The sequence below is a fragment of the Sitophilus oryzae genome, unplaced genomic scaffold (assembly GCF_002938485.1).
Source record: "Sitophilus oryzae breed Bouriz unplaced genomic scaffold, Soryzae_2.0 scaffold_1167_pilon_pilon, whole genome shotgun sequence".
NCBI lineage: Eukaryota > Metazoa > Arthropoda > Insecta > Coleoptera > Curculionidae > Sitophilus > Sitophilus oryzae.
In genome coordinates, this window is record NW_022145801.1 from 3,155,264 (window position 1) to 3,179,870 (window position 24,607).

The 24,607-nt window shown below is 32.8% G+C and overlaps 1 protein-coding gene across 1 annotated transcript in view; it reads right to left on the minus strand.

The window, feature by feature from the left end:
• The window catches only part of LOC115888778 (follistatin-related protein 5-like), a 198,144-nt gene that overhangs the window by 84,216 nt on the left and 89,321 nt on the right, over nt 1–24,607 (minus strand). The window lies entirely within an intron of this gene.

The following is a 24,607-nucleotide window of genomic DNA, read 5'->3' on the forward strand; positions in this document are numbered from 1 at the left end:
GTTTTCTTTGTACCATGAGTATTACATATGTCGTTGTAAATAAAATTATTTATAAAATTATTTGTGACGTTTGAGAATTAAAGTATCAATATCTATTCGGAGTAAAAATGGCTTTTTGTGGCTCGCCTATATGTCAAACATTAGGAGTTAAACTATTAGGAGTAAAACGTACAGCCTCGCCACAAGAAGTATAATTTTTCCTCCTAAATTATAAAAATTATATATAAAACAATATACTATTTTATTTTGTAGATTTCGTTTCTAGTAAAGAAACATCAACTGGTTTCTCAATAAAATTTGGTTCACGTGATAAATTTTCTACTTTTTTTATCTTGTATTGATTAATTTAAAATATTTATGTATAGACAATATTATTTGTATTGTATGCATATATTTGAATGTTTTATTCAAGACTAAAAATATCCACCTAATAATTAATTTGTTATACCAAATATTGTGGCTATATATACTGAAATTCGCTTTTATTAGCAAATTACATTTATAATTATTGCTTGTTAATTCGAAAACCAAAAATAACCGAGCTTGGCACACACACACACACACAAATATACATATATTTCGTATTTTAAATATTAATTTGCATATTTATTAAATGTTTACAACATGGTGTTTTATAATAAGTAACGCTTTTGCATGAATTTTACTATGTTTTTACATATTGTAGCAAACAATAAATAAAAATTTATAAAAAAAAAAAAAAAAAAAAAAATAAATAATAAGAAAAAATATTATAATACAGGGTATTGTTTCCACACATACGACACGGTAGTATTGAGCTAAACGATGAGATTTTCTTACCAAATTGTAAGTTTTGGGTTCGATGAAGGACTATTTAGAGGCTACAATTTTAAAATAATTTACAAGATACAGAGTGTCCCAAATAAGTAAAAATATCAAAAGTTGTATTTTTTAATGGAACACCCTTCTATATATATACATTTAGTTTCTACGATTAAAATAAAGGTAACTTTTGAATTAAGATTTATTATACTTTAAACTTAGCCGTTTTGAAATATTTTCAATTTTGTGACAATTGCAGTTAAAAAATTTTAAGGCTTTCATTTCTTCCTAAGGGTAATCAAAGTTTTTAATACTTAAATATTATGAAAGTTTATTTACTGATTCAGTTATGTGTTGCAATAATAAAAATATACTACTTTATACAGAGTGAGCTTAAAACATTATTTAAATAATATTAGCTTCAAACGGATAACTTGTTTTAATTTAAATGAAACACCCTGTATATTTTATCGAGATCAGATGGCCACAAATTTAATTGTCTATTCAAATTATATTATACCATTTTTACCAATCCCTTTTTAAGTTTCCGCTTTAGAAAATGCTTCTTCTTGTAAATTTAGAACTTATTATCAATACTCATGGACTATTGACATTTAGATTATTTTTAAAGATGTAACAAATTTTTAAAGAGTACAGATAACTAATATTGTCGATTTATTATTTCGTTAATTTCATTTAAAAGTAAAAAGAAAACTGTTAAATATTTGTTTAAAGCAGGACCAATTAATATGATTCCAGTATTCAAAACTACATTAACTGACTGTTTGCGTTGATTAATAATAATGCTTGCTGCCAAAAATACTAAAAAAACTGAAATTTGTATATGGGCATTTAGACAGAGTGCATAAAAAAAGTAACACCTTTAAAAATGATATTTCATTTTTTAATAAAATGCTTATTTATAACAACAAAGACTTTAATTTGATTAACTATTATAGTATTATTGATTTCATTTACTCAAAAACTCCACATTCTAAATTATTAATAATTTATTTAAAAAAAAAAAAAAAAAAAAAAAAAAAAAAAAAAAAAAAAAAAAAAATAAATAGTGTTATATTTTAATTAATGTATACTCTTTTAAAAAGATTATAAATAGTTTTCTTTTTGCATACAAATGGGCCTAGTAATATTATCGTTTTTGCTAAAAAACATAATATTACTAGCCTGTACACTTTGTACATTTTTGCTTTAAAACAATCTAAAATGTTAATATTCATGGATATATTGATTAAATTGAGGTCTAAATTATAGGAAAATACACTTTTAAACATTTTTTTTCGAAAACTTGAAGGGATAAGTAAAAAATGGTATAATACAAATTTGATAGACCAATTTAATTGTGCATCTGATTCTCCTAAATATACAGGGCATTCCATTTTAAATCTAAAGAAGTGTATTGTCGTTTAATGCCTAATAATTATTTTAAAATAAATTTTCAGGGACACTCTGTATAAGGTAGTATTATTTTTATTATTGCAACCACAATAACTGATCCAATAAATAAACTTCATTAAAATATTTAGTTATTAAAAACATTTATTACCCTTGGAGAAATGAAGCTTTTAAAATATTTTTTACTGCAATTTCACAAAATTGAAAAAATATTCTTAAGTTAAGTTAAATAAAAAATAAAAAAAAAAAAAAAAAAAAATTACCTTTATTTTAATCGTAGGAAACTTAAAAATGTAATAATATACCAGGTGTTCCATTTAAAAAAATAAAAAAAAACTTTTGATTATTTTCATGTTATTTTCATTTGGGATCCACTCATGTGATTTTGGTAAAAATGTTTTTAAATTGTAGCTCTAATGGTCCTTCAACGAACCCCAAACTTACAATTTGTAAAAACCTAGTCGTTTAGCTACAATACTCCGTGTCGTATGTGGTGAACAACCCTGTATTTATTGGTATTTTAAAACACAATTTTGAAAAATAACTCTATATTTTATAATGTTCTTAAATATATATTGGACAATTTATATGAATAAATAAAAGTATTAAAGAATATGATAAAAGTTGTTTCCCTTAGTCTCTATTACATCTGCTACGATTGTAGTAACTGCGTTAATACTTAAGAACCCTTATAATCAGTTTGTTCCTTTAGGCTTCATCCACCATGTTGTTAGCCTATGTCCTAAGAGTAGCAATGAATAATACAACAGACCCTCGAAAATTAACGGAGCTTAAATTTCAGGTCATAAATACCCACAAAAATAAGTTGTTTAGTACTTTATCAAAATATATCAAAGTTTAAGAAACATATTTTGGGTTATCATATACAAATCAATTATGAAACATAGAGAAGAAAAACAAATTTCTCTAATTTTATGTTTCAATAAACTTAATATTTTTATTTAATAGGCGTTTGATAATATTAGATGTTTATATGTTTTATGATCATGACTATTTTACATACATAAAAAACAAAAAAGGAAGAGGAAGAATTAAGCAAATATCCAAAAAATATAACATAAAACTGTTTTTAAGTTTGGAACTATTTTAAGAAGCGCCTTAAAAACAAAACCAGAAATATCAAAACAAGGAAAACAGAGCATCTACCAGTTACCTTGTAAATGCGGGGAGTCGTATAGTAAAGGGGAAAAAACGTCGTTTACATGTACGATTTAGCAAACATACAAAATGATCTAACAATAAAGTTATTATTATAGTATAATAAAAAATTATAATAAAAAGTTAATATAATAAAAAAAATAGAGTTTCCATTTGTCTATTAAACAAGGGTATACTAAATGTTATATTTTAGGATTAACAATTTTAGGATGTAACCAAAAGCAAAAGCAAGCTTTTAGCTTTTGCTTTTGGTCCTACACACAGCGGAAAAATCTAGGGATATCATTTTATTAAAGTTAAAAATAAATGTTTTGAATAAACAACCACATATTTGTAGGCCGATTCCTTCTACTTCGATTGAAACGAAGTAGTCACACTAGTTATTTCTAAATTTGGGATATTTGCAGAAGTGTTTGTGCATTTTTTGTCAAATATATAAAAAGCACCTAGCATCAATAGTTCGAATTTAACCTGTACTGGCTATGTTTTTATGATAACTGGCCAGAATTCATTCAAATAACTCTGTTTAGTATTTAACGACATTATGGAGCGTATCTTAACAGAGACGAAATGCTAAAGGCCATGTGTATGCTCGAAGCTGGAATGCGCCAAATCTACGTAGCTAGAGCATTAAATTAATACAACGCAAAGTGTAATATCTCGATTAAGTGCACGCTACCGTTAAAGTGGTGATGTTGCTGAAAGGCAAACAGGGCGACATCGCATTACTACCCCTCAGCAAGATCATTTTTTACAATTTAAATGCTCGACGCCGACCGACTCTTACAGCACCAGAGCTTAGTTTAATTCTTCAGGAAACACATAATGTAACCGTTAGTCCTGACCTGTTCGCAATAGATTAAGAGAGGTCACTTAAGAAGCAGACGCCCCTGGAGAGTTCAACCCTTAACGAGAGTAAATCGAGAGGTACGATATTTGTGGTCTCAAGATCATGTTCAGTGGCTGAATGAACAATGGGCCAAGTTCTCTTCACGGATGGTCACGCTTTGGAATTTCATCCGGATTCAAAAAAGGCTTTTGGTTTTGATTCGGTTGGATCATGTTCAGGAAGTGCACCTTATCAAGGTGGAACAGTTATGGTCTGGGGAAGAGTCCAGTTAAGCCGAAAAACCGATCTCGTTTTTCGTGAAAAGTTTCTAACAGGAATCACAAATCGTGATTAAATTTCTGAGGCCTGTTCGTGTACCTATTGCCCAATTTGGGGGAAACTTCATTCTCATGCATGAAAATGCACGGCCTCATACAACCAGAGTGGTAAGTCAGTTTATCCAATGCTCAATTCAATTAAAACATCTTATACCCTGGCCGGCCAATCTCCTGACCTCAACCCGATCGAGCACGTATGGTACGCGGTCCAAAGAAGAATTTTTTGAGAATGGGTATGCCTAGTGAAACTCGTAGGGATCTGGTTCGGGCCGTGAATGCAGCGTGGCAGGCTGTACCTCAAGAAGAGATCGTCAACCTGATCAAGAGCATGAAGAGACGATGTAAGGCTGTAATGAACAGTAGAGGAGGCCATACCCATTTATTAAGTAAAAAATGTTTTTTTTTTTTATCTTTTTTTCAATTCACAGTTTTAGAATTAAAAAAAAAATGTGTGTATTTTTTCTAGGTTCAATAAAAATCAAGTAAATTTGAAAAATTCGGTAAATTTCGCATTTTTATTTCCAATACGTCCTGTAAACTATTTGTTTATTTTAATTTTATTATATCAGAAATGCAAATAATAAAATTACTTACGATGGCTGGATAAAATTGTAATATCCCTAGACTTTTCCGGTGTGTGTAATTAAAAAATATTGAATAAACAGAGTTTATTTTGTTTTTGTAATAGCATTATTATCGAAAAGTCATATTACTGTTGTTTGTTGGCAGCTGTAGAATGTAGAATTAGTAGAAGCACCACCGCAACCTTAAAGATCTATTGTATCCCCCTTTCTTCACTGGTGGAAGCTGGTCTCGCGCAAATGCCAACTACCTCTTCTGTAGTTCCGGTCCACTTCTACAAAGCCCCGCATGTAATACAATGGGGTGCATCCTGGTGTCCCAAAGGTTGAGATCAGTTAGTAGAGGCTAGTTTCCTATCTAACCACGTATCCCTTTAACCTGGTCCCGCCATCGTAGGAATTAGGTTTTTGGTGAGGTTGTCTCCCGATTACACCTTGATTCGTGCGGTTAAGCCAAGATATAGCCTCAATATATTAACGTTTTCTTTCGCAAAAATAGGCATATTGGAGTTTTTTAATTTAAAAAAAGCTTAAAAGTTAAATAATTTAACTACAAATTGCTTAAATTGCCAAAAATTGCCAAAAATATATCGAAAGATAAAAAATGTATTGTATGACTGTAAATTGTAGAAGTATGCATATATTTGGGACAACTAATACACAGTTCGGGATCTCTACAACCAGAAATGAACAAAACTCACTCATATTCAAATCTAAAATGCTACTTTATCTAAAGAATGAAACATTCAACCAACGTGTAGTACCTACCAGTCATGACCTATGCATGCAAAACCTGGATATTTAAAACGTACAGGGTGGGTCAAATTCGACGTTTTTAAATGGAAACACCCTTTTCTATAGGAGATAGACGAAAACTAATATCGGTGTCTTGGAAAAGCTACATTTTCATTCAAAAATATGATAAGGTGAAAACCGCATATCAATATCTGTTACCGTTCGGAGTTACGGTGGTGTTTTTTCAAAAATGTGCAGTTTTTTTAACAAATCGCTGTAACTTTATTTTTGTTTATGGAAAATTATTGTATTTCTAAATGAAAAACATTTCCAAAAGCACCTTTTTACGTTAGAATTTAATGGTTAAGATAATTTTTTTAAAACATTTAATAATTTAAGAGTTATCAACAGAAAAATTGATTTTTTATTAGGACACCCTCCATATTTATTAAATTAACTGAAAAAAGATTTAAAATTACCTTCCCAAAAATATTAGCACACTTATTATTTTGTTATAATCCCCTTCGAAATACAGATTTTTAAAAGTTCGCCACTTTAATTAGTAGGCCTTGGACCCCTCATTGATATAGATTATGCACTTAATGGAACTCGAAACATATTTTCCAGCAAGACGACGCACCGCCCTCCTCGAAACGCTGAAGTTATTAGCAAATTTTGCAGCCCAATTTCAAGAATAATTTTGGATAGCTAACCAGATCCCAGCCGTGGCCGTCGAGGCCGCCTGACTTAGAGCCCATGGATCTAATCCTATGTTGATATATTTTTCGAATAAAGGTTCCTTATTCTTCCGTATAATCTTAGGAGCAAGAATTTAAAAATATTTCAGCAGTTATGAAAAGTGGTATTATTCTTTTTCACCCTTACTGAAGTTAATGAATTCCGCTTACAGAGAAATGTTCAAAAACTGCCCCGGCTGTCCATAACAGATATTAGGTCGATATGTCGACACCATAGTTAGCAAAATCTCATGTCTTGGTTTAGCTATTTATTTTTATTGTTATTAAGATTAGTTTTAAATGTGTTGATGTTTGTTAAATATATTTTAAAATTGTTATTAAAAATTCTGCAATCTCTCATAGCAAATATTATTTTTCGTTTTACATTTAATTTTTTAAAAAAAAAAATTTTTTTTGCATTACAGCCGTGCCGTTCAAAGCCTTTACTTATTTAAAGCGGGTTAAATTATTTATATACTCTATATCTCGAAGAAGGAATCGAGCAAAATACCAAGTGTGTTATATGTTGGAAAGGTTTAAATAAATCCTTTTCAATAAATTAAAACAATATACAGGGTGTCCCATATAAAAATTCAAATTTTCTGTTTGATTAATTCTTAAATTATTAATTTTAAAAAAAAAATATACTTAACCATTTAAAATTCTACGTAAAAAAAGGTGCTTTGGAAATGGTTTTCCCAATAAAAATACAAAATTTTCCATAGGCACAAAAAGTTACAGTGATTTGTTAAAAATGCATATTTTTTAACACCCCGTAACTCCGAAACGGTAACAGATATCGATATGCGGTTTTCACCATCATGTTTTTGAACAAAAAATTGAGCTCCAGACCCGTTTATTAGTTTTTTGTTCTATCTTCCAATATAGAAAAGGCGGTGTTCATTTTAAAAGCGTCTAATTTGACCCACCCTGTACATCATAAGGAAACTGCAGATCGAACAACGCTCAATGGAACGAAATATGTTGGGAATAACCAAGAGAGATCGTAAAAGAATGGCGTGTATACGACGAAAGACCCAGGTAATAGATTTCATCCACAGAATCAAATCCGTCAAGTGGCAATGGGAAGGACACCTGGCAACCTGGCAAGAAGGACGGACAACAGATGGAGCACAAAAATTACAGCATGGTACCCACAAAGAATTAAGAGACCTAGAGGAAGACTAAAGCTGATATGGGACCATGTTAGGAAATTAGAGGATAAGTTGAGGCCGCATAGACAACATGTTCTCCAACTGACAAGAGAGTCTAACATGTGGGGAGGCATCCACATAGTTGGAAATGGTTGAATAGTCTGAGACTAATGATGATGAAATTTACTATAATTTTATTTATATTATTGGATATATTAATATTTAACTAATAGAATTGAAAACAATCTAGACAATTCCCAAGTAGCAAATTTTATTTTATAAAGGCTGTATAAACAGCTATGTGATAATTTTTATAGGATACCTCAATTCATATAACGTGCTATATGACCGTAATATGATAGCTTTACAACCAAAAAAGGCCCATTTTTATACAACCGTTTAGTAGTATAGAAGTTCTATAAAAAGGGTATACAACTCTTATGCAACTATTTTACACAGCTTTATATGACTATTATAAAATAGTTTTTGTGTGTATTACGTGGTCACATCTAAGAAACAGAACAATAAAACATTTGATCTTTTAACGAGGTACAAGAGTATTTTATTTCTACCGAAGAATGATAGGAGCAAATTATATTTTAAGCGTGTCGTAAAATGAATCTAGAGGATGTGGATTGTTAAAAGGAGACTTTACTCGACAATGAAATGGCGGGTAGAGCCAGAAGTTACAACAAATATGTAATATAAAATCATTAATAGGGTTTGAAAAGTAGGGACAATTTTTGTTGCGCCGAAAATTTTACTGGTAGTTTATAGGTATGTATTTGGCAAAAATTAAAGCGCTTTAATTTCGATTAAGTTTTACATATAAATTTAAACAATAAAATAAAATAAAATTTTCAAAAATTCTTGTTTTAATTTAATTAAACATTTATTACTGTATGTGGGAATCTTATCACAAAATAATTCTCAAAAATAACATTTACAATTTATTTTGATGTTTTTAATTTTGCTTCATATAATGGCGGCCATAGCCCATACAAAAAGTCTGCCTTAAACATGGCGAATTATAATGCAACATTTTTATTATAAATGAATCCCTTAAATAAGTCTTTTGTTGTAAAATAAAACGGTATAGGATAAATATCTATCAGTACGCAGAATTTCCAGGCACTATAGAACTCTTTTGGACATATTGAGATTTGTGACGAATAGATGTTGCCAAATCTCATTTGATTAATATTTAAACTAACAAACATGATCGCATTTTCATGGATTCATGCACGCAATGCATTTCATGCGTACCCGACGAGTGAGCGGCAACCTAAGGACTTGGAAAAACAATAAAATAATACAAACATTACTACAGTAAATCTTTTACATCAACGTGGCAACAATGCCTTGAAGAAGCCAGACAACCCGAGATATTTTGGCTTTTGAGAACCCCAGGAATTCTCGGGATTATTTGCCGCAATTTCGAGGAGTTTTTTCTTACATGCTCTTTATAACTACCACTGCGTTTGTTAACTTTTTCCCAACTTTGTCCAGAATTCATAATAGCTGTGATTGATTATACTCGTACGTAGATATTACTTTTGCAACAACAATAACAAAATAAATAACTAGGTATACCATTTAATTTAAAATGAGGTTATATTATACATTACCAGTTTATTAGAGCGAATTTATTTGTTAATCACATTTATCATATAAGGCTATATAACTGGTGTTGTATACAGCACCGTAGTTTCACAATAAAACATTCTATCATACAGCATAATACAACTTTAATAAGACAAGTTTAAGTAACTACTATATGATCTTGTGACTACTAGTTATATGAATATTATAGAACTCTTACATGCGGTGGGTATAAGAGTCTAATAAATAATATGTTTGTTATCATATAGCATTGTCTTGTTAAGTGTTATATCATACTAAAAGAAATTATCGTTTAATGCGTTATAGGATACGTTGTAAAAACCACTAGAAAATAGTTTAATATGACAACTTTTATTAAAAAACAGAATGGTCGAAACCAAACGCTTAATAAAATCAAGCACTCCTTAAGACAACGCTATTTAACTGTTATAAAATAATTCAATCCTTTTAGAATTTCTTTTTGCTACTTGGGTTAAAGGTAAAAGTATTCTTACGAATTCTACAACGAAAGGAAGCACATTTCAAATATAAAATAAAATGTTTATTTCAAAAGGAGAATGAATCAAAGTCAAGCTGGACATGTAAATGCAACCCGATTTTCGGAACAGAAATGCGAGCCATCACAATAATAATTCGGCCATTTATAAAAATCGTCTACCTTTTCTTCGCTCGCTGCCGAACGGAATCGAACAAAACAATCCTCGTTCCAGTTCGATTTTCGTTCGGGTAGAAATATGTTTGGCCCACCTTGCCCGAATTTACTGGCGCCTGTCGCTGGAAAAGAATAAAATAGAAGAAAAATGCATTCTCTCGATGAGATACGGGTCAATTTAGATCGGAGATAGAAAATATCTTTATCCAGGTTTAGAGTAACATATTGTTAGATTGCAGATTTTGACCTAAAAATTATTGAGGTTTTAAAACACGTTTTTGCAAAATTTCGAGTTAACTCTAGAGTAAAAGCTCAGAATATTTCTATTTTATATTTTTCATTTTTGGAAAACCTAGAAAATTTTGAACTGAAAATTCTTGACACCACTAGGTACATTTACACGTAAATTTGGCACAAAATACATTCATATGCCAACTGAATTATTTAATATTATTTTTTGAGAATATAAACTCCTGTGTTTTTCTATTTCACACTCTTGTTGTTGTGAATAAACACCAAAATAATTGATATTTCTATTTGAATAAGAAATGTGTTTTTACATGCTTACCTTACATTTGTCTTTTTTTTTAGTTTTGTTATAGGTTTACTGTTTTGAGTAAAATCTCAAATCAATTGGATAACCTGAAAATTCCATCGGCTGATCTTTTTAACTTCCAACTGCTATCTTACCAACTGCTATCTTACACCAGAAAAAATGAAATTACCTTTATATTAGGAGATTTTAACGCCAAAGTTGGCAAAGGGAAAAGCGAGGATGTCGTTGGCGACTATGGAACAGGCGAAAGAAACGAAAGAGGCGACACCTTAATCCAATTCTGTCAGGAGGAGAACTTCTTTATTTGCAACACGTGGTTTGAACTACCTGCAAGGCGGCTCTATACGTGGAAATCGCCACAAGATTCAAAGCAAAATCCAATGCGTAACCAAATTGATTATATATTAGCTCCAAAACGATACAGAAATGGAGTACTTAGTGCAAAGACTTACCCAGGAGCGAATGTTGGGTCAGACCATAATCCCGTTGTGGCACGAATCCGAATGAGGCTCAAAAAAAATTGTTCGGAAGTTCACTAAAAACCCAACATGAGTTTACTGAGAAGTGAGGCACAACGACAAGACGTATCCAACAAACTCAACGAGCAACTAGGAAAGATCCAACAGCCAAATGCCTCTCAAACCCCAGAACTGGAAGACCACAATAACATAGAGAACATCTGGAAGAAAATTAAAGAAGCGTTGCAGGAAACACAAGAACAAGTAACAACAAATAATAACGAGAAGCACCATAAAGCGTGGATGGCTCAAGAAATTTTAGACCTAATGGAATTTTATAAAAAAAAAAAGAAATAAAATCAAAGAACCCTAAGAACTGTGGATGACGGAGAGGTGCCGCGAAGTCGAGGAGCTCCACCAAAACATGACTTGTTTAACCTATAAAAAAGTCAAAAGTCACTGAAACACAAACCTCGAACATGTACCAGAATCGTGGACGGTGAGAATAAACCAATCCTAACCGAACAAAAACTAGAGGAGGTATGGATCAATTACATAAGGGAACTGTTCGATGACGGTGGCCCCTCTTTTCACTCCATAATAGAAACTGAAAATGGTCCAGATATAATGATCTCAGAAATCGAGAGAGTTTTAAAGAACACCAAAAACGGGAAAGCAGCTGGACCGAATTGATAAAACTAATAAACGGAGACAATTTAAAGTTATTGGTAAACCTCTTCAATTCTGTATACAATACCGGAAACATACCGCAGGACTGGCTAAGGTCGACATTTATACCTATTCCTAAAAAAATTCACAGTCCTTTACAAAGATGCAACCGGGGGGCATTGAAAATGATGAATAAAAACGTAAAAATATGATTGGTATTAATATGAGTGTATTACATACATATGTTTAAATAACGAACTTAACAAAAAATAACAGATTTAAAAGATTCACTGAAAAAGTAGTAGTGTGAACATTAAATAAAACATTATCAATAATAATTATGCGATCGCACCTATCCGTAAAACAAGCGAGCAGAAAAACCTCGAAAAAACAAAATAACATACAAACATCAGGTTAACATGATGACAAATCATGATCAATGACAGATAAAGAATTCTTACGGAAAGTTACACTTTTTACGATATAATTTTACAACTGTTAAAGGCAAACCCATTTAAACACAAAACTTTTAATACCTACTACTGTATCTAAAAGACTTTTTTAAATTACTGGATTCTTAGCCACGCTTCTGTTTTCTTGGCTGTTGTGCGTCACGTCACAGGTTAACAGGCCCACGTTTGCACCACAAGGCGATGTTGCAGACCACTAGGTAGACCGGTCGTAGAAATTTATGTTATACAACTTGTAGTCAATCTACACAAATATTATCAAAAACTTTTTTCTTTTTTAAAATGTGTTCAGATTTTGCAAAAAGTATAAGTCAAAATCGCAAAACTTAGATTTGATATGAGTTTCTTAGTTTTTTAACTAATATAGTGGTGAATTACAAAAATTCCTTTTAATGAAAATTAATGAGTTAAATAAAATAATTTAATAAATTACTAGCTTTTTCTCATGACTACGTTCGCGGTACACCTCGAATCGTTCATGCATTGATTTAAATGATTTTTACTTCTCTATAGAGAGCTAGTGAGCATAGATGTTTTTATTTTTAATCTTTTTTTTTATTTATTAAGAGCACTAATACTCTCTTTATAGGTTATTTTTTTTTTGATGCTTTGAAGGATAATTGAGGGAGATATATTTCGTTATGATGTCACTAAACAAACCCTTGTATAAAATTTTATACTGTCTGGTTTATAATGTTATAGTAGTGCATTTTCGTACAGCAAACTTTCATTCCCTATTCTACTCCCTAAAGGTATAAATTTCATAAATTCGCTTTAGCTTTGTGCCAATTTTTATGTGTATAATCCAGGAGTCCTGCAAGTTTTTATATAAATTTTACCTTTACCCACATTTGGTTGATGAATTTCAAAAATTTCTTCTAATTCTCTTTGTAGGATTTCATTCTTCTAGACCAAATAGTAAGGAATTTTCATACAACAAACTGTTGAGATACTTTTACTCTCTAAGAGGATGAATTTCCTAAAATCGCTTTGTGTAACTAATTCACTAATGTCGTTTAAACGAACCTTTGTGCTAATATTTATGTATCTAAAACTCGCGGCACACACTCTAAAATATCTAAACGTAATATATAATCTAACTGACACACCACTGACAATGACAAATAATTTATTTCTGGAGGTATTGTGTGTAGGTGTTTTTCAGGTATGTTTAGTATTTAGTCGTTTTACACAAAAGAAATAACCATTAAGCACTATACAAAATACTTCATAACAAATCTACACATATATACCTTTCATTTAAAAAAGAATCATCAAGATTGGTAAAGCGGTTTCGGCAGGATGGATGCAACAAAGAAAACCATTTGAGCTTTTTATATATGTATGGATTAATTATTTTTCCAACATATTTTACTTTGCAAATTTTATAAATATTCAGACTCGCTAATATCGTACTCCACCGTGTTCAGCCTGTTTAGCCAAACGTAGGCCGATTCCTCTTCGGCGGCGTCGTGACCCTGGCCGAAGGAAGAGTCTTGAGACGCTCATCCGCGCATAGGAATAAGTTGACTGCGTAGCGTATTGCATATTAATCGATTCACAGGCTTTCTATCTAATTAGCCTTAACATGTTGGGCAAGTTTATTATTTTAATCTCGATTTTAATGGATAAATGTGTGAAATGCCACCTGAATATCTTCCGCCATGACATGTTTTTACTTTTTTGTTATGAGCAATACGTAACTTCACTTTTCAGACTTCGCCTCTGCAGGAATGTGGCAACATGGGTTTTGTCTGAGTTGATACTCAGCCTGACAGTCCTACACCATCTATCAGTGATACGTGATGTCCCTCTTTGATAGCTACTGCCAAGGTGCCTCATGTTTCCTGAGCGACTGGGCGATCACATAAGCCATCTGTGACACTCCAATGCAGTGTATTCCCGCCAGAGTTAATTCATCTAGTAGTCCATCCTGCACTGCACTGCTGGTAGTGGGAGGTTACTTCCCACCTTGTGGGAGTTCCTTTGGTAAGAGCCTGGATAGCTACAGCGCCTTGTGCCCATCTTGAGCTTCATGTCTGTGTTGAGCAGAATGCAAAACCAAAGGAAGGCAGTTCTTTTACCCCTCTTGTTTCTATAGATCGCCTGACCACCTTGTGTGATATATTGTCAAACGCCCCTGCAATATCCAAGTGTAAGGTACAAATTGTTATTTCTTTGCTATCCAGACCTGTCTGTATTAGCTCCGTTAACTGGTACAGAGCAAGCTCTCTGTGGATCTGCCTGTTCTATATGCATGCTGACCATCGTGCAGTGGTTTAACCTTTAGATGATTTTCTCAATATGGTTGTCAACTACTTTCTACAGCGTTTTTAGTATGAACGATGTGGGAGACTAATAGGCCTAAATTATTTAGGGTTGGTCCAGTCAGTTTTGCCTATTTTGGGTATGAAGATTACCTTTGCTCTTCTCCATGTGGCTGGTATATATCCCATCGCTAGACTGTTTCTTGTAATGCTTAGTAGATGGTGAGTAACTATTTGCTGACCCTCCTTTAGAAGGGCAGGAAAGATCCAATCCACTCCTGCTGCTTTATAGGACTGAAAGGTGTCGATCGCCCATTTCAGCTTTTGTTCTGTTATTACTAGCTTGGCCACTTCCCCAATCTTCCTATAGATTGTGAGGTTCAGTGGCCATGGGTATCAACAGGTATGCTACCTGGAAAGTGCGTAGGAGGAGTCTCTCTTTCTCTCCCTCCGTACCCGCCGATTTGCGCCAAGATGGGGATAGGATTCACCTTTGGCCAGGCAGTTTGTGTAACCCCGAAGCTGCACGTGGGAGGGTATGATAAGTTTCTAAAAAGGGATCAAAGTCAGACCGCTTCTTTGTCTTTCCATTCCTTCTTCTTATACTCAGTTAATTTCTCGCTGTAGAGCTGCCATTCATGTTCGGATTTAGTTCCTATTAAGACGTCGGACCTGATCTTAAGTTTTCTTCTTAATAACTTTGTTCCACTCCATAGGGCTTTTTGTTACTTTTGTGCGTGCTCTTACTCAGTAACCTAGATTCATATGGTATCCAATATTGCACCACTGACTTCCCTTGTGTACAATTCTAGATGCAGATGGTTTCTAGCCCTACTTGCATCTAATTGGTTTAAGTTGTCTACGAGATTGGTGTTATACATGTCCCAGTCTGTTTTTCTCGGATTCCTTCCGTAGCTCTGCTGTTTGGGGTATCTCCTAATTTGAACTCGATGATTCTTTGATCTGATAGGGATGGTTCCGTTGAGACCCTCATTGTTTCACGTAACTGATTACACCAACACTCCCGATTGTTAACCGACACTTCTGCCTCAAGTTTTTAATACAAACGTGGGGCTTGTTCCCTACATTGAAACTCTCACATCAGCCGCCAAGAGAAACGGCAAACACTCAAATTTTAGTAGGTGTGTTAGTGCTTCTCCATACCTCATTGTGTGTGTTGGAGTCGCATCCCATTAGTAGAGGTAGTCGCCGTTGGCTGCAGAATCGCACGAGCTCCTGTACCTCCGGAGGCGGTGCCTACCCGTCACCCGGAAAGTAAGCAGAGGCAACCACGATGTTTTTACTGCAATCCTAGATATTAAGCTGAACCATGATAGGAACAAAATCTCGGGTTGAAAATTCTGATTCGGGTTGTAACAAAACAAAACACATGTGTAGTTAATGTCCTTTCTTATAAGAATACAGGCTCTGGGAAATTCCTGCCTGTTATCATATATTACCTTTGAATTTTTTCCAGACAAACCTCTAATCTGTCCCTGATACACCCAGGGTTCCCGAGCTAGTACCATTGCATAATGATTTTTCTCAAAGAGTCTTTCTATTGTAGCGGAAGACCCTTTTGCATAGTGCAGGTTTATTTGGGATATCCCATGCATGGGGGGGGAAGGAAGAAAGGATGAGTTTGGGGTGGGAAGAGGGGCTGGAGTAGGACTTTGGACCTGGTTTAGGCTACTGGGGTGTGTGAGGATTCTCCCGTTGTAGAGTGGATAGGGTATTCCTCATTTTCCTCTGACAACGGAAGTTCCTCATCCGAGAAGTGGCCATCAATCTTCTCCGAGGATATACACCCCTTCCATTTGTTAGCTCAATCTCCTGGTGCCCTTCACAGTGTCGAGGAGCTTATCTCTGGCTGAGGTGTCCGTGAGGTGAAGGCTGGGGGATATGTCTCCATTTTCTCCACAACTTGGTCTCTTAGACCTGATACCGGTGTTGTCCTGAATCTATAGTAAAGAGTGTATCCCTCTTTCTCTACTGCCTCCTTGGATTTGAGGTCAATTCCTATTGCGAGGATCTGACCATGGCCTTCCTCCTTCGAGTTGATGATTTGCCAACACGACGTCCTTACATCGGAGTTCTGACACTGGATAAGGTTCAGCAGGTAGTTGGTGTCTTTTCCCTTGCTCTTTGGCAGAAAGACCGTTATGGTCGCCCCTTAGGGATGTTTTCTCTCTTCACTTGAACTAGTCTCGGTCCCTTCCAATCCTTAAGCTTAGGTGCAGTTTCCTGTGCTTTCTACTGATTTTTGAGATGCACAATTTATGAGGATCATGCCGACCCGAAAGTGAATCCCCATTGCAAATCGCATTTGACCCATATTTTGTCCGTCGTTGTGTTGCTCTCCAATCGCCACTACTTCGTCCAGTATCGCCCTTCTAGAGTCGCTTGCTGGTTGGTGGTCAGAACAACCTCTGAGAAATCATTTGGCAGCACCACCATTTTCACTTATCCAGAAATAGAGGCAAAGCTGGTGAAATGTCCCTGCTTGCCTCCTCAGTGTTGGACGTGTCTCTTCCATCCCAATTTTTCTCTCCTTGCTGGAGCAGGGGTGAAAGGTTTTCGTTCCCTCTCTTGCCCCTTGTGAAGATGCGCTGGCCTGTTTCTTTGGTTCCTTTGCCTCTATGGTGGAGGAGTACTTTTTGTCTCCTCTGGAGCAAGTCCTGCATCAGTGTTGTGTCATACAAAATGTCATGTCAATAAATAAGAATCCAAAAAATACATATGTATGTACCACACCACAATAATATAATAAGCCTACTGCAAAATTCCCATAGTCAATGTAGATAATTTTATTGTTAAGAATGCAATTTTAAAAATATGTATCATCTTTTGATAAAAGCTTTATATTAGTTTATTACCAGAAAATTATGTGGTGTGAATATTTTATATGTAATTTTTGGATTATATTCGACACTATTTTTCTAATAAGAAAAACGAAATTTGGTACAAAAAAAAAAAAAAAAAAAAACAAAAACGTTTTTTTTAAAACCAAATAAATAAAACCCGAAAACTGCAAAATCAGTTTTCCCGAACCTAAAATCCCAAGAAAATCAAAAATTTTAGAACAATTTATATAAAATGCCAGTGATCTTCACTTACAGCCATCGCTGACGCCTCCTTTTTAGATAATATTGTATCATTTGTAAATATAATTTTTCAGAAAATTAAAAAAAAAAAAAAAAAAAAAAAAAAAAAAAAAGAATGTAAATAATAATATAATTATTAGTGTGATATTGTCGTTTTGTTAAATTAGATCCGATTTTCAAACCCAAAATTTAAAAAATATATTTATATTTTCCACTCCATTTATCTTATGTACCTATATATTATTTGTACATTGTAAAACATTTGTTGCATTTGTATATTCATAATTTATTTGCTAAAGTATTTTGCATACTATAATAGGTATATATGTTGTTATTAACTGTATATTATGTATATTCTTACAAACTATATCATTTTAAAATACAATCCAGTAACCTGAGGGAATAATTATATGCTTCTTCCATGTATCTCTACAACATACGACATTAATCCGTTATATGTAACTAGCGTGACGTCATAAATCCCGCCCGCAGGCTGATCTTTTAATAGAAGGCATTGCATGGACATATTGTTGACAACACTGAAAAAATATTGTTCATACTATTAATGGACAGATTATTAACCATATTGCTCCATTTAGATAATGATTTTGGTATATTAATGATTTGCTAATCATAGATCGATAACTGATTTATTAATAGTATAAATCTAATTTCTACCAATATATGAAAAACTGGTTATTAAATTAATGTAAGATTTTCATTAATATAAAGAACGCGTTCATTATCCCAATGAATGCGTTCTTTGTTTTAATGCTGAAACCTTAATGAACACATATTCATTACATTAATGTACTAAACTATTGATTAATGTTCGTACATTGTGATGTAAATGAACAATGTTATTTTCAATAATAACACCAGCATTAGGCCAATGTACAGAAAAAATTGACGCTTTTAAATGGAAACATCCTTTCTATAGGAGATAGACGAAAACCAATATAGGTGTCTGGAGCTCAATTTTTATCATGATGGTGAAAACCCACATCAATATCTGTTACCATTGTTTCGGAGTTACGGGGTGTTTTTCAAAATGTGCATTTTTAACAAACCGTTGTAACTCTTTTGGTATGGAAAATTGGTAATGCGAAAAATTTTAAAGCACCTTTTACGTAGAATTTAACAGTTTAAGTATATTTTTTTTTAACATTAATACAATTTAAGAATTATCAACAGAAAATTTGATTTTTATATGGAAACACCTGTATATTTTAATTTATTGAAAAGAATTTAAAATTACCTTCAAACCAAAAATATAGCACACTGGATATTTTGCTCCATTCCCTCGAGACATAGAGACAGCACCGCTTTTAACTAGTAGGCCTTGGACTCCTTATTGATGAAATGCCTTTAATGGAACTCGAAAAACATATTTTTCTAGCAAGCACATGCTCCGCCTCTTCAGAACGCTGAAGTACATTTCAGCACCAAAAGTTTCACAGCAATAATTGAATAGCTAACCAAGATCCCAGTTGTTGGCCGTCGAGGCCGCCTGACTTAGTGCCCATGGATTTAATCCTATGGATATATTTGCGAAGAATAAAGGTTCTTTATTCTTCCGTATAATCCTAGACAAGAATTAGAAATAATTAGCAGTTATGAAAAGGTATCTTTCAATTCACACTGAGTTAATGAATTCGCGAGAAATGTTCAAACTGCCACGTCTGTCCGGCAATTGAAGACGGTCGATATGTCGTACACCTGTAGCAAGGTTCCGTCCTATTTGCTATTTATTTTATTTCAGTAATTAGATATGTAGTCAACGTGTTTACGTTGGTTAAATATATTCTAAATCTGTTATAGCAATCTGCATCCTCATAGCAAAATACCATTTCGTTTCAATTGATGCCCAGCTGAATTTTTTTTGGGTATCATGGTGCCGGTGCCACCAAAGCCCACTCTCATTTAAAATGAGCGAATTCCTTACATAATGCATATCTCGAAGAGAGGAATGGAGCAAAATATCAAGTGTGTTATATTTTTGAAAAAAAAAAAAAAAAAAAAAAATAAATTCAATATACAGGGTGTTCCATATAAAAAAAAAAAAAAAAATTTCTGTTGATAATTTTAAATTTATTAATGTTAAAAAAATATAATTTAAACCATTGTATTCTACGTAAAAGGTGCCATGGAAATGTCTACATAAAAATACAAAATAACAAAAAAAAAAAAAAAAAAACAGCGATTTGTTAAAATGCATATTTTGAAAACGCTGGTAACTCCGAAACGATAAATAAAAATATCGATATGCGTGGTTTTCACCATCATGTTTTTGACAAAAAATTGAGCTCCAGACACCGATATTATTTTTAGTTCATCTCCTATAAAAGAGTGTTTCCATTTGAAGTCGTCGAATTTGACCCACCCTGTACTACATGGGCTACCGTAGAATGTTATTAACTTAAATGGTGGCCATCTTGATTGGTTACTTTGGCACTTTAATAACGTCTATGTGGTTGTGTTATTCAGTGAGGCTTTATTTTCATTAGAAGTGGTAAGCTCTTTTTCTGGCCATTTTAAATATTTTAAATAAAAGTCCCATCGTATTGTAGTTAATTAGTTGTGTTGTCAACCTAAATCTGCGGAGATCTCTGGTGCCGGTATTCATTAAAACAGCAGTTTCCAAATATGTTTCAGAAGATAAAACAAAAAGAAGCTACATAGTAACAAGTCGAGGTATGAAACTGATTATGGTAAATTCCAATGTTACTTAATATTTGGCATTTTAATTATTTTGATATACGTCGCCTTTAGAACCGGAACAAGATGCTGAGACCTGCCTTCAAGAACTCAAATTCGACAATTTAAAATCGGACCCACTTGATGCAACTTAGAAAGCCTGTTGCAAATTTGTCAAGCCGTTATCAAGTCTAACGATAAAGCTACGCAATGAAGAATGGTCTCTTTATGGAACTCCCATATCAACTGGTAAAACTAATTTTTCTCTTATTATAATTTACCCTAAAATTAATAATAACATTTCTATACTCTCCGTCGATTCGATTTTTTTTTAATTCTTAACTTGTATATGCTATATCAAGTTTGAATAAATTATTATTAGTTTATTGCACTTGTTTTTATTGCCCTAATGGAAAAATTTACTGTATTCCGGGAACTTCGGCAGAATATTCTGCAGATAAAAATAAGTAAAAAAGTTCGTATAAATGTATGTCCTAAAATGCTTAGTTTCAGAGATATCGCAAACGTGGTAAACAAAATCCCGACCAAACCGAACGTGCAATAACGCGAATTTTCTTTGAAAAATTGTTCTGAAGATTATGTCATTGTATTAAAATTAAATAATTTGGTTAATTTGGGAAGCCCACATTAGCGCTTCGGCGAGAAGTTGAAGAAACATTTCGACCTTCAATTTGTGACACAAAATTATAACCTATAATTTGGCAAGACTTTGACAATCCTCAAAAATCTAAAGGCGAGTTCATACGCATCGGTGTCTGTTGTCGTTCATCGTTCCGTCAAACCAATAAAATTAAAATATGATCTGTCATTTTTGAAATAAATCAATAAAACTAGTTAAAAACAACAAGAGACGACGTATGACGGATTTATATTTAAACCCGTCCATAGTTAACTTTTTTTAGTAAAATAAATAGATTGGTATGGGGTGTCATCTGTTTTTTTTTTCTGTCAGCGTCTGTCGAAATCTTACCTGAGAAAAAAAAAGTATAGCAGTGTTTCCGACTCAGGACGACTTTTTGTTATTGAAAAAAAGACCTTTTTTCTATTAAAGCTAAAATCCTTTTATAAAATTAAAGCAAAATTTCATAATAAAGTTCATACAAGGGTTGAGACAAGTCAAAGGACCCCGAAGAATAAACAGAAGAAAATACTAGATTTTAGAAATTCTTCGCTTTTTATCCTTTCTCTTATTTAATAAAGCGAGCGAAAGGACAAAGGAACAACTCGCGCAGTCGGATTTAAACAACAAAGGAGTCAATTAGAATGCAGAAAGGATAAAATCCTTTTGTAAACAAAACGGAACAATTAATAATGAAAACCGTAGTATAATGTGCTTACAGTTAGAGGTATTAAGATATTAACTGGTTGTTAAACTAAAAGAAGTGTGAAAATTAAAATAATCTGTATGTAAGTGTATATGTATACTCTATGATTCACGAAATATGGCGATTGCGTTAGAATATGTTCATTCGGAAGAAATATATTGAAACGATATTTAAACTACAATTTTTTGTAGTTTAAATAAGAACAGGAACCGGAGCATGTTCAAGAACAGGAACCGGAGCATGTTTGAAGTAGACTAAAAATCAGTTTATACAGAGTTGTTCACCACATACGACACGGAGTATTGTAGCTAAACGATTAGATTTTTACAAATTGTAAATTTTGGATTCGTTGAAGGACTATTAGAGCTACAATTTAAAAATATTTTTACAAGATACAGAGTGTCCCAAATAAATAAAAAATATCAAAGTTTTTTTTAAATGGACCTTACCGTTTTTGAAATATTTTCAATTTTATGAAATTGCGGTAAAAATTTTAAGGCTCCATTTCTCCAAGCGTATCAAAGTTATTAATACCAAATATCTACTGAAGTTTAATTATTGATCAGTTATTGTGTTGCAATAATAAAAATAATACGACCTCATACAGAATGTCTAAAAATTTATTTTAAATAAATGCTTGCTTTTAACGGCAATAACTTGTTTAATTTAAATGGAACGCTCTGTATATTTTAGGACAATCAGATGCACAATTTAATTGTCTATCAAATTATATCATGCTATTTTTTACTTATCCCTTCAAATTTTCGTAGGAAATGCATTTTCTCATAATTTAGACCTCATTTATCAATATACCCATGGAATATTGACATTTTAGATTGTTTTCAAAGCAACAAAAAATGTACAGAATGTACAGGTGCTAAAAACGATAATATTACTAGCCCGTTTGTATACAAAAAAATCTATTTAAATCTTTATAAAAAAGTATACCATTAATTAAATATACCAACATCCGTCCAAGTATTAATTAATTACATACTTAATTGTGTTAGTTAATAAATTATTCTAAATAAATGTGTAATTGAATAAGAAATCAATATAATAATAAGTTATGAAAATGAACGTCTCTATTGTTATAAATAAACATTCGTCAAAAAATGAAATAAAATTTTTAAGGTGTTACTTTTTACCACACTGTCTAAACAGATACAAAATTCAGTTTTTTATTATTTGGAGCAATTATTATTAATCAACGTAAACAGTCAATTAATGTAGTTTGATTACTGGAATCATATTAATTAGTCTTCATTACCAAATATTTAAACATTTTTGTTTATTTTTTAATGAAATATATAAACGAACTATACCGACAATATTAGCATATGTACCACGATGCTAATCTTTTCAGTAATTCGAATTTTTATATTTCATTAAAAACAAACAAATAAAAAATGTTTATTTTTTTTTTTTTTGGTTTTTTGTTTAAAACCACTTAAAAAATAACACCTTAAAAGACATTTCACGAATGTTGTTCGTTCATTTTTCATAACGACAATATACGGCAATTTCATGTTAGAATAATTAACTCTTCGTTCGGTGTATTGCTCGCAACAACGTACCCCATGGCAGAAGACCTACTGGACGACCACCTAAACTTTGGCAAGACAGTTGGCAGTCAACCTTGCAAGAGTTGCTTAGACGAGGAGGAAACCGGAACTAAACAGGCGATACGCCTTCTAAAAGAAGAAGAAGAAGAAGAAGAAGAAATTGTTTGTTATACAGTTGGCCAAAAGATATAAACTTCTTCAACTTTGTTGACGACCCTGGGTTGTTACACTACACTGAGAAATGTGGCAACGCCGCAACAACATATTGTCGCATTTTTCTCACTCCGACTTAATCCCTAAGCGATTCACTTCAACACATGTAAATACTGAGCCGACCAGAAAGGTATATCAAAATAGTATCTTTTGCCTTTTTTAGTCTCTTTATTCTATGAACCAACCACTAGAGGTTTAAACATCCTTATCAAAAACGTTACCTAGTAGATTATTCTCTCTATCCTCATCCTTTATGCCATAACGGGCTTCACAAAAAAAAGAAAAACAGTTTTTTAACGGTTTTTACCGACATAAAATTGTTAAATCGGAATATAGCCAACCCTCCGTGCGGCGTAAATTTAGCAGCAGCTTCGCGGGACCGATGTCCATGAATAATTTTAATTAAGCACGTCCGGGAGCATGCCCAGGCATAACGAGGTCCGGCCGCTAATTTACGACCAGACTACAATTGCGAACAAGGGAGAAAAACGGCGAGGGAAAGACCTCACAAGGTTAAGAACGTGCCGAAGAGGAGATATAACTCCAGTTTTCATAAAACGCGTTGTCTTGGATGACTGGTAGGTATATCTCGAAGGATCAAATACGTTTTTTTATTATTGCGTATTTTGTGCAATCTATCAGAATCTATGAACTAAGAACTACGTTTTTCTACTTACCAACAAAAGATATGAAATATGTTTGTTATAATTTACTTTTTTCCACAGCAACTGTTAAAATTGCCTAATATCTATCAAAATAGTAGATAAAATAGTACTTTAACCGAAAGGGTAGATTAAATGATACTTTAACAGCGAGGATAGGATAAAAACTTTATTTCTTCTTTCATGTTTTTTAACTGTTTCCATTTTTTGAAAATTTTTGTATTTCTTTTCATAAGTTATTCGGAATTATTAGTAGTTTGGATATGGCGTCTGTCGCCTCACCCTGAATATCTGTTCGTAATTTACTTATTTCGTTTTGAGCCATTTCTGGCTCCAATTCAATCAGCGATCGACACGAAAAAGAATTAAAAAATATTGACTAAAAAACATAGACAAACAAATAAAAAGAGACTGACAAATCTCATGGTAAAGAGTGGGACCGCGTTCCCGTAGCGCAACTCAGAATAACAATTTTGAAACCAATTAGCAGGACCATGGCAGGACGTACGTCTTTATTGCTATCTTTCTTTATTATGTGTGCTTTATATGAAAAAGAAA